Source organism: Barbus barbus, assembly GCF_936440315.1.
Source record: "Barbus barbus genome assembly, chromosome: 14".
NCBI lineage: Eukaryota > Metazoa > Chordata > Actinopteri > Cypriniformes > Cyprinidae > Barbus > Barbus barbus.
Window position 1 is genome coordinate 2,006,027 of NC_136742.1, and position 18,040 is coordinate 2,024,066.

Here is an 18,040-nt window from a genome sequence, read left to right on the forward strand (position 1 = left end):
ATTTAACTTGTAAAAAAAAAAAAAAAAAAAAAATGTAAAGAACATTAAGAAATGTTGCTGTTTGCTGATGCTGTTTGCCTAAACAGTCAATCATTGTACAGTAACCTTGAGTAGAAAGTGACTCACTGAACTCACCCCACTGTTTTTTTTTTTCTCGTGTTTTTGTAGGCAGCCACTCCTCCCCAAACCATGGAGGAACTCCTGAAGCAACTCACAGAGGTCAACCTGCGACAGCAACAGATTGTGGAACATCTTGCCAGCCGGCAGAGCCAGGTTGACCTCGAGCTCGCGGAGCTCCGTTCGGCCGCCCGCCAGCGTCTTCCGTTACCTGACCCACGGAAACAAGCCACCCAGCTCATCCCCAAGATGACAGCTCATGATGATGTGGAGTCCTTCCTGGAGCTGTTTGAGAACACCGCAAAGGTTGAGCAGTGGGAGCCTGACGAGTGGGCGAGTGCGCTGGCGCCGTTGCTCACGGGGGAAGCTCAAAGAGCATACTGCAGCCTGTCCGCTGACGCGGCGGAAGACTACGAGACTGTGAAGCGAGAGATCTTAGCATGGGTGGGGCTCTCGCCCGTCTGTGCCGCCCAACAGTTCTTCGACTGGGCATACCAGCCCCGACGGCCGGCACGGACCCAAGCTGCCGAGCTCGCGCGACTCGCCCACCGTTGGCTCATGGAAGGAGCCCCGACAGCGGCCCAGGTAACGGAGCGTGTAGTCATCGATCGCCTCCTGCGCGCCCTGCCCCGCGCATACCGTCTTGTTTATAAGCAGGAAGTTGACCCCGGCGGAGAAAAACTACGCCACCGTGGAGAAAGAGGCTCTGGCGATCAAATGGGCCGTCCTGGAGCTGCGGTATTACCTGCTCGGAAGGAAGTTCACCCTGGTCACGGACCACTCGCCACTCCAATGGATGGCCAGGGCAAAGGACACCAACGCCCGGGTGACACGATGGTTCCTCGCGCTCCAGGACTTCTGCTTTGACATCCGCCATCGAGCCGGAGCCTCTCACGCCAATGCGGACGGTTTGTCACGGATTTGGTCAGCTTATGCAGGTCTGTCAGGGGTCACTCCCCACCCACCCCCAGTTTCCCCCATGGTCTTACCTTTTCTGTCCGCCAGGCCCAGGACAACGCTTAGGGGGGGGGGGAGTGTGACGAGCGTCCCGGTCTCTCATCAGCGTTGCCCTGGAAACATATCAGGAACACCTGCTCCCGCTCGTCAGGACCGAAGCGGACGCACCTGTTCTGGATTAGCCCACGGCCAGATAAGCCATGCGAGGCCAGGAGACAGGGGAAGTCTTCTCCAGCTTGGAGAGATTCTGATGGGCATTCTTTCTTCTCTTTACAGAGACGAGCGTGTAGGCGACCCAGTCAGGCCACAGCACTGCGACGGTCCACCACGAGGAGGAACCCCACAGAGAGCCCCCAGAGCACCGCAGCGCACCTGTTCACCTATCACCGATTGTTTGACTAATAAATCACTAAGTTTGACTAAGTATTACACTGCACTCTCCTTGTCGTGTACTTCTTCCACCCTGCGACAATATATTAAAATGTGAGGAATTACTGTAATATGCCAAAAGTTTATAAAATTAATGCATTTTTGTGCATAACATATCCTAATATAAAAGAAGGCAATATTTCATTTAGGCTTTGGATGCTTTGAAACGCAGCACATGAGAGAGTCCAAGCTGCAGGGTTTGTACTGTACCTGTGTGTTAGAGGCTAAATGACCTCACCTTTACCCAGAGATCCCTTCACTGATCCACCGTGTGTCTCAGAGCTCAGCGTGCCGTCTCGGTTTCGTCCAGAATTGGTCAGAATCATAGTGTAGATGTGAAGCTGTTTATGTGTGTTTGTTTGTGAGTGCGTGTTTGTGGTGTTGCGCAGCTGTTTGCGTGAGCTTTTTCACGATCTCGCAGGAGTGTTTATGTCTGCACGTGTGTGTGTGTAAAAACATGCTCCAGTCTTCATTCACATACCTGTTAGTGTAATTTGTGTCTGCTTAGCTCAGCTGACGCATGACATATTCTCCTTTATTTAGTCTCAGCAGAAAAGCACTCTCCTAATATTTGGTTTATTCAGTTTTTTGGCAGAATTTTCTTTTTAGTTTCAGCCACATCTAAATCAGGGTTATTGAGCTCCGGTCCTGCAGAGTACAACTTCAACCAACGACTCAAATTATCATGACAGGATTATTATAGTTAACTATAACTGAAACCATAAAAAATATTTATTTGACATAAAAAACATACCTGAAATAATAATAATAAAAAAGATAAAAGAAAAGAAAACAAAAGAAAACAAAACAAAACAAAAAATAAATAAATAAATAAATTATTTCAGCTAGATGCCAGGGCAACATTTCTCATTTTATTTAGTTGAACTTAGAATGCTAAAATAAGCTAAATAAACAAAAACTAATAAAGAAATTTCATGAAAAATATATAGACATTTTAAAAATCTAATAATATGACTAAAAGCTCATAATTACTAAAATTAAAGTGAAAACAGAGAATATAGAAATAAAATATAATTCAAAATATTAACAAATCCACAATAGTATATTAATGATACTGACTCTGGTTCAAATATTAATTATAATTCTAAATATAAATAGTAAATATATATATATAATAAACATATGGTGTCCAGCAGGAAAACAAAAATAAATAAATATAAAATACAATAAAAAGTTATCCATATTTTTGTATAGCTGTTTATGCTGTTTTTCAGCAATTGTCTCACTTGTGTCTATTTTTTTTTTTAAACATAAAAAAAAACTCCATTAGGTCTCCTGAGCACTGAAAGAGCAACCAATTTTCCTCCGGGAAATCCTGTCTTGTTATTTTACTGCATGCAATAAACCTGTCTGTGTGTGTGAGAGAGAGAGAGAGAGAGAGAGAGAGAGAGAGAGAGACTGACACACACTTTAAGTTTCTGTGCTGACATTGTGATAATCTTTCGTCCTTTGTAGATCTGAAAGCTGTTAGTGTGTGTGTTTGCGTGTGTGTGTGTGCTGCTGTGCTCATGTGTATGACAGGTAATTATTGTTCGTTAAGCCCTGTTTTGCATGTGCATACCTCATTAACTCTGTGCAAATAGAGAGTCCAGCTCCCATAAATCCTCAATCTTCTAGCGGTGTGTGTGTGCGTGTGTGTTTGTGCATGTGCATGTCAATAAAGCCTGATTTTTCCAGAAGTCTGTGTGGTGGTGGTAAATAAACTAGCCGAATGAATCGCATCCCATAATGCTCAAGGATGAGTCTGCTCACAATGTCAGAGCGGAGATATATGGGTTACCTATTATTGCATCAATGCATGCACACACAAAACACACACACACACACTCGCACAATTCTTCACAATTTATTAAACATAATTACCTGAAAATATTCCTCCTTCCATCAAAACAATCTCTCTCATCCTTTATGTGCACATCACATGCCTCTTTATAAATCACTTTATTCTCCACACACACACACACAAATACACTTAACTGAGTACCTAAATGAAGACAAGTTACTTTGTACTGTTTTTATGTAAAGATATTTATATTGACTAACCAAATAAATAAATAAAATTAACTGTAAAAAAATACTTTTTAGAAAAAGCATAATACTATATATATATATATATATATATATATATATATAAGAGTTCAGATGCAAAAACCTCCAAGTCCGTCTGAGATTTTATCAGTGGCCTGTGTTTAGGTTCAGTAATTTCACTTCACTGGCAGAGAAAAGGTTATTAGTCAGTTATTGAATGTTTTTTTTTTTTAAATGTCCAATGTTATTTTCATAGGCGCCTGATAAAAATGCTAATTTAAAATGAAAAACCTCAGACAGACTTAAATATATAAATCATTATATTATTAATTGTTTTTGCAAATGGAGATGAGGTTTTATATTAGTTTATATGTGGGGTCAGATTTAACAAACTAAACCCACACTTACACAGTCACTTTGAGAACATACCAAAGACGTCTTGTATTTAAAGCTGATGATAATTATTATACTACATGTCTTGGAAGAGAGGTTTTGTTATTAGCTCAGTTATGGGGACAAATTGTAAAGCTAAGTGTATAGCTCAGTAAAGACGCACACATAAATGCTGCTGTTTCCGTAGCCAGTGTGTAATTTACTGAACGACAGCAGATTGATGTGATGACGGACAGGAGGAAGGCTTGATGTGTTTCTCTCTCTTCAGGGTGGTGGGCTGAGGTTGATTGACAGCAGCTCCGGGGTCGCGTGTATCCGTTCTCCACAGCTGAGCACAGGATAGATCTCCTGCCAGAGAGCTTTCAGCATCACGCCTCAGGACTGACTGTCAGTACGAAAGACTTCCACAGCGTCCTCAACAATATCCAGCGTCTGCTGCTCCGGGCCTCCTACGCTCAGGAACACAGCGCCATCTACAGGTGCACTGCAGTGCTGCAGACACACACACACACACAGAGAGAGATGCACACAAACACACGTTTTTGTGAATTGTGGGGAATTTCCATTGACTTCTATTACTTTTATTGTGACCATACCGTATTTTCTATTCCCTAACCCTAAACCTACCCCTTACAGAAAACCTGTTTGCATTCTTACACTTTTAGACAAACATCATTTACTATTTTTAATTGCTTTTTTCCCTCGTGGGGACCACACAATGTCAAAAAATTCAGGTTTTACTGTCTTTGTCCACACACACACATACACTCTCAAACCACAGGTCAGCATTTAGTGGACTGTGATCCAGAGCCAGAGCATAAATTGGTCCCATCTAGAAATCAAATCATTTATCATAAATTGGAATTCTGAACATTTTCTTGATTTGTCTGTAGACTGTGAAGGCAACACAGAAGCTGCTGCAACATGCATTTATTTAAATGTATATATACACTGGTGGCCAAAATGATTAGAACACTAGTATTTTCAGCAGCTAAAAATGGTTTGAAGTCAGTTATTTCTATCTTTTGCTGTAGTGTGTCAGTAGGAAACATCGGTTTACATTTCCAAACATTCATTTAGCCATTAATTGTAATAATCCAGTGAGATTTTTGTTTGTGCTCCACACAGAGATGTGATCTGATCATCATCCAGTCGGTCTGGAATGACATGAATTAACAGAACAAACTGAGACAGATTAAATCCAGAAGAACTGTCTCCAAGACGCTTCAAGAAAGCTCCCGAGAAACTCTGCTCAAGTGCATCGAGGGCAAAAGCTGCTTTAAACACAAAGGATGCTCACACCAAATGTTGATTTAGTTAATAGAAGTTAATTGATAAAGAAAACCTATTTATGACATTATTTTTGACAGCATCCTAATTTTACAGCATTTTTACACAATTAAGAGCCTAAATATTTTAACAGCACTGTAGCTTTGCAGGAGGTTTCTTGAAGCGTCTTGGAGACACTGTTCTTCTGGATTGAGTCTCAGTTTGTTCAGTTTCTTCATGTCATTCCAGACAGACTGATGATGATCAGATCAGATCTCTGTGAGGAGCACTACAATCTCACTGGATTATTACAGTTAATGGCTAAATGATTGTTTGGAAATGATTTATGCTAGTGCTGTAATAATTTTGGCCACCACTGTATATCTACACATAAATCACTATTTACCTTACACTATTTATGTGTCTGCTGCTTGTTTATTCTCATACACAGCTGACAGAAAACGAGATGCACACAGCTTGTCATGACAACAGCAAAGTTTAGGGTTTGATGTAGCATTTTATTTATTAGAGTCACAGACATCTGTTTTGATCAAATCCAATATTGCATCTGTTTTACCATATAAAAAAAAAAACAAAAAAAAACAGAGATTTGACGTTATTCACAAGGGTTTCAGCATCCATTCTTCATAACAGTAACTGAGCACTTTACTTTCAACAGGGCTTATGCATAAACAACTTCCATATTCTGCAAAAAAGGTCACATTGTTTCCGGTCTTCTGTAAGTGCTTTGTTCAATATGGATCTGTTTCACTAAAGATGCATTCAAAGGAGATACCAAAGATGATCATGACCAATCACATTTGCAGACTGATGTCTGAAAGTTTATTTATTTTACTTTTCTCTAACATTCAGATATTAAAACAGCAATGATAAGAACAACTAGCTAGGATAACTGGTTACCTTAAAAAGTGTATACTGTAGATATCGCCATCAGTTCACACTGCTGTTAACACGTTCTCCAACCAGCGGCTGGATGTGTGAGCCCTATTTTCCAGTTTGGTCAGGTGATGCTGGACATGTACACCATTGCCCACAGATCAAGGAAATCACAACCAAATGTGTCCTGTCCTCCACATACAGTTTAATTTTGTTTTGTTTTTTAAGCAAAACCTACAAAGATTCTCAGGGCCACAGTAACTATCATGCAAATGAGGGTGAGCATGGGAAAAGATCATTCTGTCTTTAATAACTCAGCCTTGTGTCATTTCAAATGACTTTCTATGGAACATAAAAGGAGACATTTTAACAAATTTTTAAACTAAATTTTTGAAATTGTGTTTTGGTTGCTCTTTTGCATGCATTTACAAAGAACAGGGACTGGATACCCTGAAACACCATAAAATCATCATAAACTTATTAACATTATTATTAAAGCAATTCATACACCTTTATTCTGAAAGGAGTAATATAATGCTTTGTATCTCAAACTGACCTAAAAGTATTCCTTCACTGATTGAGAGCCGTTGAGAGCACATTGTTGAGTCAAACTCAAGAACTGGATCAGTTCAGTTTGTGAACAAATCATTCAGACTGGTTTTGTGAACTGAACTGAAGTCAAAAGAACAAATCATCCATGACTTAATAATTTATTCTTTAATAAGCATGGTATGGGTGGATGTTAAGGTTTTCAATAATGTAAAGTCAAGATGTTTCTGACTTTTTCTGGGAAGGATCTGACTATAGACCATAACTATAGCTGACTATAGACCATAGATTGGTATAAGCATCAGGGCTGACAAAGGTAACACGTGCAATTAATTAAATGTTTAACACCGTTAATGTCAGGAAACCTCTTTATTAGGGTAAACGTACCTATTACGTAAGCTCACCAAAATCTAGCCTCATTATGAAACCTCTTTTTAAATGGATGTCTATAGTCTCTTAAGACTGGAGAACACTACATGATTTTCCACAGATTTCCAGTCTGGAGAAGATGATGCTTATAGTTATCAACGATCAGAGCCAGTCTGCAGATTTGAGTCGACAGAATGCATAGAAAATCCATTAACTTAACTTAAAATGACAACCATCAGTTAATATTTAAAGTCTGTTTATGATGTATTTACAGAGACGTTCAGTGTGGAAGAGCTTAAAGAGAGAACACTGAGCGCAATGGCAGCAGCAACCATTTTTAATAAATTTAATGTAATATTTATTAAAATGACAGGATTTTGCTAAATAAATAGTCTAGGTCATGTAATAAGTTCATACATATTTTAATACGAACAACTATTATTAACAATATCTTTGAAATTATACTTTTTCTTATTGATGTCACACTGAAGCTGTGATTTTAATAGTAGTGCACCCTTTAAGCTCTCCTTAAAATAATATGAAATCTTTCAAAATTACAGCACTGTAAAACCACAGACCAGCAATAAACTGTCCATTTATAATATTATGGATGTTAAAGTACAAGCCAGTAATGTCTGTGCAGTAATATGTTAGCGTAGCACACAATCTAATACAGCTAGTCAGCTAACTGTGTTCTGTAGCATCTGCGATGTGTTGCTAAAACTATCTTTTGGATCTAATGGAATTATTTCCCTCATCCAAGTTCCTGGTTATAATATGCAAGAGTCTGAACATTAATCTCTTAATTTTACAATAAGTAGTGAAATTTACCCAAAATAAAGACATAAACATCTAAAAAACACACATTTAAAGGGACCATCAAAATAAAGTGAAACAGAATAGGTTTGTGCAGCTGATATGAGTAAAGAGCCGCATGAATTCCCACAAACTGCTGGACCTAATTATTTCACCAGGCCTGATATTAACTTCATGCATTAACTCTTTAGCTACAACTGAATTATGCGATTAATGATGATTAAGCATTGTAATCAACTGACAGCCCTAATAGCTCTCTCTCTCTCTCTCTCTCTCTCTCTCTCTCTCTCTCTCTCTCTCTCTCTCTCTATATGTCTGTCTCAGGTTGGGCCGTGTAAGCATGAGTGTGGCTGCTGAAGGCTCTGGCAGCAGCGTTCAGGCCCGCGCTGTGGAGGTGTGCCAGTGTCCTCCCGGATATGACGGCACTTCCTGTGAGGTAAGCCAGAAAACAAAGCTACATACACTCTTAAAAATGAAGGTTCCAAAAGGGGGCTTTCACAGCGATGCCATAGAACAGCTGTTCTTAATCCTGGTCCTCGCAATTACTAGTAAAGTAATGCATTACTTTTTAATTTAGAAGGAAATATCTGAGTTACTTTTTCAAATAAGTAACTGCAGTTACTCTGTTTCTCATGTCTTGACTGACAGCTCTGGTGTTGCCATGTTGAGAGAAATCAGGAGTAAGTGCAGAGCATTGTGTGTGAACATGATCTTACTGTAGATTAACACTAAATATCATCATGTATTTACTCATCTCACCTGCACTAAAACACATTCAGTGTTGCTCAGAATCAATAAAAACAGTCACATGCAAACTCAGAATATTACAAACATGCAATAATTAAATGTTAAATAAGACAAATATAATTTATGTATTTAATCCCATTTTATAAACCAATGTTCTTGATACTGACCTTTGATGACCCGATTCAACCATACTAATAAGCAAAAATGACACAATTGTGTTTCATTTTTTGTTATTGCTGAATAGTGTTGAAGATGCCTAAATAGAGTCGTTAAAAGTAAAAAGCTAAGCATAGGATATTAACAAACTACACTGCGGTCACATGACTTGACCACCACTAAGCCTTAACAACTCTTTCTATTTTCGCTGAAGATTAGAATGGTTTTCAAGAGCATGATTATAAACACAACAAGGCTCTCGAGTTGATGAGTTTTCCTGTTCTTTGTGACGTTTAATGTCTCCAACAACCTCTGTAGTGCCATTTAGACACTTGTCATCAACCACCTTATTCAAGACAAGTAAAAGCTTTTTTTAAATCACAAGAGGTTATTACTGAAGTATTTTATGCTGTAGAATAAAACTTGAAAATATCTTGAGCTTGAGTTCATCACTGACCTCTTTCAGGCATTTAACAAAAAACCCTCTGACTTCAGTACAATGGAACCAGAAGCAGTACAATTTGACTCATTTCTGGGTTTTGGCCTCAAAAAATACATTAGCACTCTATTAGAATTTTGTATTTTTTCTGTTCATCCAAAATGAAAAAGGATAATTTCACAGATATAAATGGAGTGGAGTATACTGTACAGATTACTGCACTGTACACTGTACAGTATACTGTATACTGTACAGTATACTGTACTAGGGGAAGTCGTGGCCTAATGGTTAGAGAGTCGGACTCGTAATCGAAAGGTTGCGGGTTCGAGTCTCGGGCCGGCAGGGATTGTAGGTGGGGGGAGTGAATGTACAGCGCTCTCTCCACCCTCAATACCACGACTGAGGTGCCCTTGAGCAAGGCACCGAACCCCCAACTGCTCCCCGGGCGCTGCAGCATGGCTGCCCACTGCTCCGGGTGTGTGTGTGTGTGTGTGTGTGTGCGCGTGTGTGTGCATTTGTTCACTACTCACTGCTGTGTGTGTGCACTTGGATGGGTTAAACGCAGAGCACCAATTTCGAGTATGGGTCACCATACTTGACAATACGTCACAATTTTTACTTTATTACGCATTTATCTGCCGCTAACAGCCTCAAACAGGACTCTGTCTGTAAACTGGCAAATCCAGACACTGCTGTTGCCCAGAGGTGTTTATTGAAGCCTGTCTGTGTGTTTTAAACAGTGTCCCAGTGGGCCGATGCACTGACAGTCTGACACACCTGCTCTGTATTGTCAGGTGTTCCTCGTGCTCCTCCTGAGTCAAACCCTGATCAAACTGTATTAGCAGGGGGGATGAATTTCTAGCTTGTTTCAGGGCGTGTGTGTGTGTGTGTGTGTGTGCGTGTGTGTGTGTGTGTGCAGGGGTGGCTGACTGTGTTGAATCACTGGGATATGCTTTCTCTCGGCATAAGTGTCCCCTCTATTAAAGCTGCAGTGGTTATTGATTTCTGAGCGAGCAGATTTTTATGCTGATGTGAGCAGGTCCCACTGGCCAAGAAACAGAATGAGACTGTGTTCATCTCAACCGCAGGATAAACCCTCCAGTGACATCATCAAAACTCACAGCTCAAATCACACACACACACACACTTACTCAGCTAAATGAGGACACACCAGAGAAAAGCTAATTGTAATGACTACAGACTAAAAGCATAACAGAAAATATTTAATTTCTTTATTTTAAAATGTTTGTTTTATTTGCATATATATTTTCTATTGAGGCAGTCCACAATCAAGTCACACATCAAGCACACTTGAGTTTCCATTGAAAATATTTGATGATCTTTATGTACTGAATGTGCGTTGATTCATTTTTACACCATCAGTCAAGGTTTGGAATAATTAAGATGTTTTTTTTTGGGGGGGGGGGGGGGGGGGGGGGTATGTTTTTGACAGAAGTCTGTTCTGCTCACCAAGGCTACATTTGATCAAAAAATACAGTAAAAGCAGTTATATTGTGAAATATTATAGCAATTTAAAACAGCTGTTTTCTATGTGAATATGTGTTAAACTGTCATTTATTTCTGTGATCAAAGCTGAATCATAATAATATGCTAATAATATTTTAATATTGTAAATGTTACAAAATTATAAATATAAATTGTTTAAAAAAAAACTTACACACTTACCCCTAACTTTAGAATGGTAAAGCATCACAGTTTCCACAAAAATATTGTGCAGCACAAGTGTTTTCAACAGTGATAATAATCAGAAATGTTTGTTGAGCAGTAAATCAGTATATTATTATGATTTCTGAAGATCATGTGACACTGAAGACTGGAGTAATGATGCTGAAAATACAGCTGCAGATCACAGAAATCAATTACAGTTTAACAAATATTCATTTCCACATATATTCACTGTTATTTTCAATTGTAATGATATTTCACTGTTTTGCTGCATTTTTTGGTTAAATAAATGCAGCTTTGGTAAGTAGAAGAGACTTCTTTCAGAAATATAAAATAAAAAATAAAAAATCTTAAGTATTCCAAATTTTTGACTAGTTATGTTTAAAAGCCTAAATGCAAAGTGATCATGTCTCTGCATAGGACTGGAATTAAACTGCTTAAATCATATGGATTACATATAGACCTCAGAGCATTATTGCATGGACTTTGAGTAGATAAACAAACATGATGTGTGATTATTACAGTTTTTTAAACTGCTTACCCACATTTTCAAAACTTTTTTGCTTTTTTTGCACACAAATCCAAGAATTGCGCACGCAAAATGCCCCACATCTCTTGCATAATGAAGCACTGCATTTAAAATATCACAAACACATCTCAGAAGCAGCACCTTTGCCTTAATATTAATTCCTGTGTGTTACATAGAGAACTGTGTGTTGTGTTTTGCAAAAAGTGTTTTATGAAATTAAAAACAAAGTCAAAGGCTGAGAATTAGTGTCTGATTTGGTGTGTGCTTCTGCTGTTTGAGTGACAGCTTTCAGAAACTGTGTGACAAATTTAGATTTTGTGCGTAAGCAGTTGAAAAAAACTGTAAAAATATCTTCATTTGTATTTTGAAGATGAACAATAGTCATGCAGGGTCTAGAATAGGGATCTTCAAATCTGGACCATTCCTGCAGAGTTTAGCTCTAACCCTAATCAAACACACCTGAGCATGCTAATCAGAGTCTTCAAGATCATTATAAAGTCACAGGTAGGTAAGTTTTATCAGGGTTGTAGCTAAACTCTGCAGCAGATTGGACCTACAGGGAAAGATTTGAGGAACCCTGGTCTGGAAGGACAGGAGGGTGGGTATGATGACAGAATGTGTATTTTTATTTAAATATTCCTTGTGTGTCTCGGCTCAGTGTTGTGTTTGTCGGACTGATGAGGGTCGGCTCAGTGTTGGGAGGGACAGGCTGCTCTGAGAGTGACGGGGTCAGCAGGGTCACTGAAAGACAGCAGGAAAACAAGTGTGATGTTTATCGCTGTAGTCACTTCCAATATCCATTTCATATCCAGCATGTGTGTGTAAGATGTCTACTGTCAGCAGTTGTAGTGACTGCCCACCTAGACAGCACATTTAGGGATCGTCCCGATGCAAAGGTTGCTCTGAACTGCAGGTAGCACAGTTATTCTGCCTCATTAGATATCGTGTTTTGACCAAATATTAAGGCAGCATTGCATGAATTCTCAATGAATAAGCCACTCCAAAAATGCAGTGAGAGGTTCTGTTGACCATCATTTGAAACCTATACTTCATACAAAGGCTGATACTAATGAATGCCAGTTTTACAAATTTGATATTTTTACACATGACTATTCCTCACTAATTACTAATTTTAGAATGAAAACTAAAATTAACTGTTTAAAAATTGTCAATGCTGCATTAAAAAAATAATAATAAGCCTCCCCCTTTATAAGAATAAATGAATGTATAGCACTTTAACAATAGCAATAACCAGATCAAAATTTTGTAAAAGCTTAAAAGTTATGATTAAAGGTTTATTTTTAATAAAGAGATCATGGGTTTGCACTTTGTTTAGCATTTTGTTTATAGAAACAAGTATGATTAAAGGTGTAGATGGTTTGAAAATGCTTGTTTTTAAAGGCCCATCAGACCAGCTGTGGGATCTGCCTCAAGTCAAGTCAAGCCACCTTTATTTCTACAGCGCTTTATACAATACAGACTGTGTCAAAGCAGTTTCACGCTAATAAACTAGAAAATAGCAGACTCAATTATGGAAAGTCAGTTATGGAGTTCAGATTCTGCTGTCAGTTCTGTTGGTTAAGTTCAGATCAATATATCAGTGTCAAGCTCAAAAATCTGAATCAAGTTCAGTTCGGCTATAAGCAGTTTTACAAAAGGCAGGGATGTTGTTATTCAGCTTGAGTCAGTTAATTCAGTTCAGTTCGATATCAGTGTGGATGTTGCTAGATATGATTCAGCTGTAAAGCAGCTCTACAGAAGATGATAGTGCATCATCCATCTTAATTCAGTTCAAGTCATTTTGAGTTTATTTGAGGGGCAGTTATTAGTATTATAGTATTTAAAAGTGGAGAAAAATTGAGAAAAAAGGAGCATTGTCTGTCAAATAAATTATATATAAATATACTGTATATAAAGGTCCAGGGCCTGCCTTAAATGGAATTAGTGACAATTTTACTACCATAATGTGACATATATTTGAGTGAGAAAAAATATATATATATGGGGTCGAGACTTCCATCGGTTGTTGATTGGACTGTGAACAGTGATTGTTGCACACAGAATGTCATTGGCTTAAATACATGGCAGTCTTACAAGAAGAGCATGTTTTGACATTTTAATTATAAAGATTACAAGGTATATTAAAAATATATATATATACAGTCATGGCCAAAAATATCGGCACCCTTGGTAAATATGATCAAAGGCGGCTGTGAAAATTAATCTGCATTGTTAATCCTTTTGATCTTTTAAAGAATTCACAAAAATCTAACCTTTCATTGGATAATAAGAATTTAAAATTGGGGGAAATATCACTATGAAATAAATGTTTTTCTCAAATACACGTTGGACACAATTATTGGCACCTCTAGAAATTCTTATGAGGAAAATATCTCTGAAGTATATGCTCATTCATATTCACAATTTTGAGCACTCCAGGGTGATTATGAACATGACATTATCCAGCCATGGCTTCCTGTTTCACAGAAATATAAATAGGAGGGAAAACAAAGCCCAAATTCCCTTAATCATCCATAACGATGAGAAAAACCAAAGAATCTATTTCTGATGTGCAGCAAAAGATAACTGAGCTTCACAAATTAATGAAGTGGCTTTAAGTAAAGAGCTAGAGCAGTGAAAATTCCCATTTCCACCATCAGGGCAATAATTAGGAATTTCCAATCAAAAGAAAATGTTACGAAACTGCCTGGAAGAGGACGTGTGTCTATATCGTTCTAATGCACGGTGAGGAGAAGAGTTTGTGTGGCTAAAGACTCTTCAAGGACCACAGCTGGAGAACTGCAGAAAATAGTTGAGTCTCGGGTCAGAAAACCTTAAAGAAAATTGTCAAACAGCACCTACATCACCACTCTGTAACGGGGCTGACGAGACGTGAGACGTGCGGATCCATATGCAGAGCTTTATTAGAAAACATGGTCATAAACAAGCAGGGTCAGACAGTGGCAAACTGGTATGGTGGAGGCAAGACAAAGCAATCCGTGGAGCAAGCGTGGGTCGACGATCAGCGAACAGTATCCAAAGGGGCAAGGCAGAGAGATAATCCAGAGACGAGAGCAATAATCCAAACGGGGAGCGAACAGAGTCCAAACGGCAGTGAGGCATGTCATGAGATCAGCCTTTGGCTCTGCTGATGCACTATTGAGCCTTCAGCTTGTCTGGATTGATGGATTGACTGTTTCTCATCTTTCTCTTGAAAATATCCCATAGACTCCACATGGGGTTCAGGTCAGGCATGTTGGCTGGCCAATCAAGCACAGTAATGTCATGGTCAGCAAAGCACATGGAAGTGGTTTTGGCACTGTGGACAGCTGCTAAAGTCCTGCTGAAAAAGAAAATCAGCATCTCCATAAATCTTGTCACCAGAAGGAAGCATAAAGTGCTCTAAAATCTCCTGGTAGACGAGTGCATTGACTTTGGACTTGATAAAACACAATGGACCAACACCAGCAGACGTCACGGCACCCCAAATCATCACTGACTGTGGAAACTTCACACTGGACTTCAAGCAGCTTGGATTCTGTGCCTCTCCCGTCTTCCTCCAGACTCCAGACCTTGATTTCCAAATGAAAAGCAAAATGTACTTTCATCTGAAAAGAGGACTTTGGACCACTGAGCAACAGTCCAGTTCTTTTTCTCCACAGCCCAGGTAAGACGCTTCTGATGTTGTCTCTGGTTCAGAAGTGGCTTGGTAGCTCTTTTCCTGAAGACGTCTGAGCGTGGAGACTCTTGATGCACTGACTCCAGCTTCAGTCCACTCCTTGTGAAGCCCTCCCAAGTGTTTGAATCAGCTTTGCTTGACAGTATTCTCAAGCTTACTTGTGCACATTTTCCTACCCAATTTCTTCCTTCCAGTCAACTTTGCATTTAATATGCTTTGATACAGCACTCTGTGAACAGCCACAGCTTTCAGTAATGACCCTCTGTGACTTACCCTCTTTGTGGAGGGCGTCAATGTTCGTCTTCTGGATCATTGCCAAGTCAGCAGTCTTCCCCATTATTGTGGTTTCAAAGAACAAGAGATACCCTGAATTTATACTGTACGGATGGTCATTTATGGAAACGTAAAATATTTTGAGATACTGATTTTTTTACTTTCATTAGCTGTAAGCTATAATCATGAAAATTAAAACAAAATGAATCTAAACTATATGAAAGTTTCACTTTTTAAAATGTTACAAGAAAAAAATAACTTGTTCACCATATTCTAATTTTCTGAGATGCACCTGTATTTCTGCTGAAGGTCCTGGACATCTTGTTTAGACACATGGCTTCATGGATTCTATCAAATACCAACAGATAAAAAAAAAATAAGTGACTGACTCTGTTAGAAATCTTATAATGTGCCATGTTTAGATCTTCCAACCGGACAATAATATAAACACAAACCTCAAAAGCAACACAAAAATGGGTCACTGGGCACAAAACCAAGCTTCTGCCATGACCATTCCAGTCCTCTGACCTGAACCCTGTAGAAAATGAGTGAGGTGAACTGAAGAGAAGAAGCACCGTCATGGAGCTGTGAATCTAAAGGATCTGGAGTGATTCTGGATGAAAGAACAGTCTCTGATCTCTTGTCAGGTGTTCTCTAACCTCATCAGGCATTATAGGAGAAAATTTAGAGCTGTTAAACTGGCCAATGGAGGTTTCAAAAAGTATTGAATAAAAGGGTGCCGTTAATTGTGGCCAATATGTGTTAGAGAAAAACATTTATTTCATAATGATATTTCCCCCCATTTTAAATTCTTATTATACAATGAAAGGTTAGATTTTTGCAAAACAATTTTTTTTTATAAAAGATCAAAAGGATTAACAGTGCAGATTAATTTCCACAGCCTTTTTGATCATATTTACCAAGGGTGCCGATATTTTTGGCATGACTGTATATGCATGAATGAATTGTTCACAACAAGACCAATAACATGCATATAGAAAATATTTTCAAAATAAATGTCAATTGTGATTTCATGCCGACAGCTGTGTAGAAAGAAACACTGAGAACAATAACTCAAATATAAGAAGAAGAAGAGAGCAACTTCAGACACATTAATGAAACAAAACAAGACACCTTGAATAAGAACACACACACACACACACTCTGTCTGAAGAGGCATTTATCAGCCGGCTCTATAAACTTCCCTTGTGCTTCAGTTGACTGAAACAAATCTTCTCCCTCATTTAGTAAATCAAAGCACTCTGTGCTCTACAATGATCTATCAATTAGCACAGCACAGATAAATTAATGGCAGTGCAGACGCTCACACATTGATGCACTTTCAGCCAAACCTGCCCAAAACAGCACGCTCATCCTCGTGAAGAATCATTTGTGTTAAATATTACACATCAGTTATTGTGTGTTTTCACAGATGTGTGTGGTGGGCTACCGCAGGGTGAACGGGATGCTGTACCGTGGCGTGTGTGAACTCTGTCAATGCCACGGACACGCGGAGCGCTGCCATGACATCACTGGACACTGCCTGGTAATGTGTGTGTGTGTGTACGTGCATGTAATTAGTTTTAATGACAACACGGTTTGTCATAATTCAACACAGCTGCTATTTCCAATAACTATTTTGGAAACTATTAACACTTTAGTATAGGGACCAAATCTCACTTTTAACTAGTTGCATATTAGCATGCCTATTATTAACATATTGGCTGTTTATTAATACTTATAAAGCATATTCTGCATGACCATATTCTTCATCCCTAATCCTACCCAATACCTAAACTTAACAACTACCTTACTAACTATTAATAAGCAGAAAATTAGGAGTTTATTGAGGCAAAAATCATAATGGTTTGTTGACGGTGGGGATTTAACCATAAAATATAGTGTGACCGTATTTTGTTGTATTTCTTTTTTCTTTTCTTTTTTCATAGTGAGTGTACAGAATTGACTTGCTGTGTCATTGCTGATTTTGTTGTTGTAGCTGTTTGCCCATAATAATAGAACTGCATTATAACACAATCTGCTGTGAATGCAGTTAAGATGGAGTCACAGAAAAAAGAACTGTTCCATTTCCTGTGTGTGTGTGTGTGTGTGTGTGTGTGTGTGTGTGTGTGTATGTGTGTATGTGTGTGTGTGTGTGTGTGTGTGTGTGTGTGTGTGTTGCAAGCTCTCTTCTGCCTTGTTCTTTCTCTTCTATCCAGTGAGAGTGTGATTGTTAAGCCAGAGTAAATGGCACAAGTTTAAATGGGTTGTTTATTTGTATGCAAACACAAATGAGGTTTGGGTCCACATGATCTGTGAGTATTGAATTACATAACTGACACATTAACAAACATTAGCAAACACAAACAAGCATGTACAAACAACAGTATCACTTCCTCTGTCCATAGCTTGTTATAGCAGTGCACTGGCCTGAATGATTACGTGTGTGAATGTGCGCTTGTGCGTATGCGTGCATGTGTGTGTGTGTGTGTGTGTGTGTGCGTGTGTGTGTGGGTGGATGGATTGCGCTGTGATTATCACTGTGTGCATGTGTATTTACTGCTCACAGATGAAATACTAGCGCTGTCCTTCCGATCCATTAGTCTGACACTGTGTGTCTCTGAAAGACTGATTAAAAGTGTTAATCCATACTGCCACGTTACTTTTAAAAGTAAGGCTTCACAAT

The 18,040-nt window shown here is 38.8% G+C and overlaps 1 pseudogene across 1 annotated transcript in view; it reads left to right on the forward strand.

The window, feature by feature from the left end:
• The window catches only part of LOC306879929 (laminin subunit alpha-2-like), a 225,482-nt pseudogene that overhangs the window by 62,440 nt on the left and 145,002 nt on the right, over positions 1-18,040 (forward strand). The window contains exons 12-14 of the transcript in view: positions 4,214-4,424; positions 8,170-8,281; positions 16,787-16,900. The product of the transcript in view is annotated as a laminin subunit alpha-2-like (transcript). The remainder of the gene's footprint in view (positions 1-4,213; positions 4,425-8,169; positions 8,282-16,786; positions 16,901-18,040) is intronic.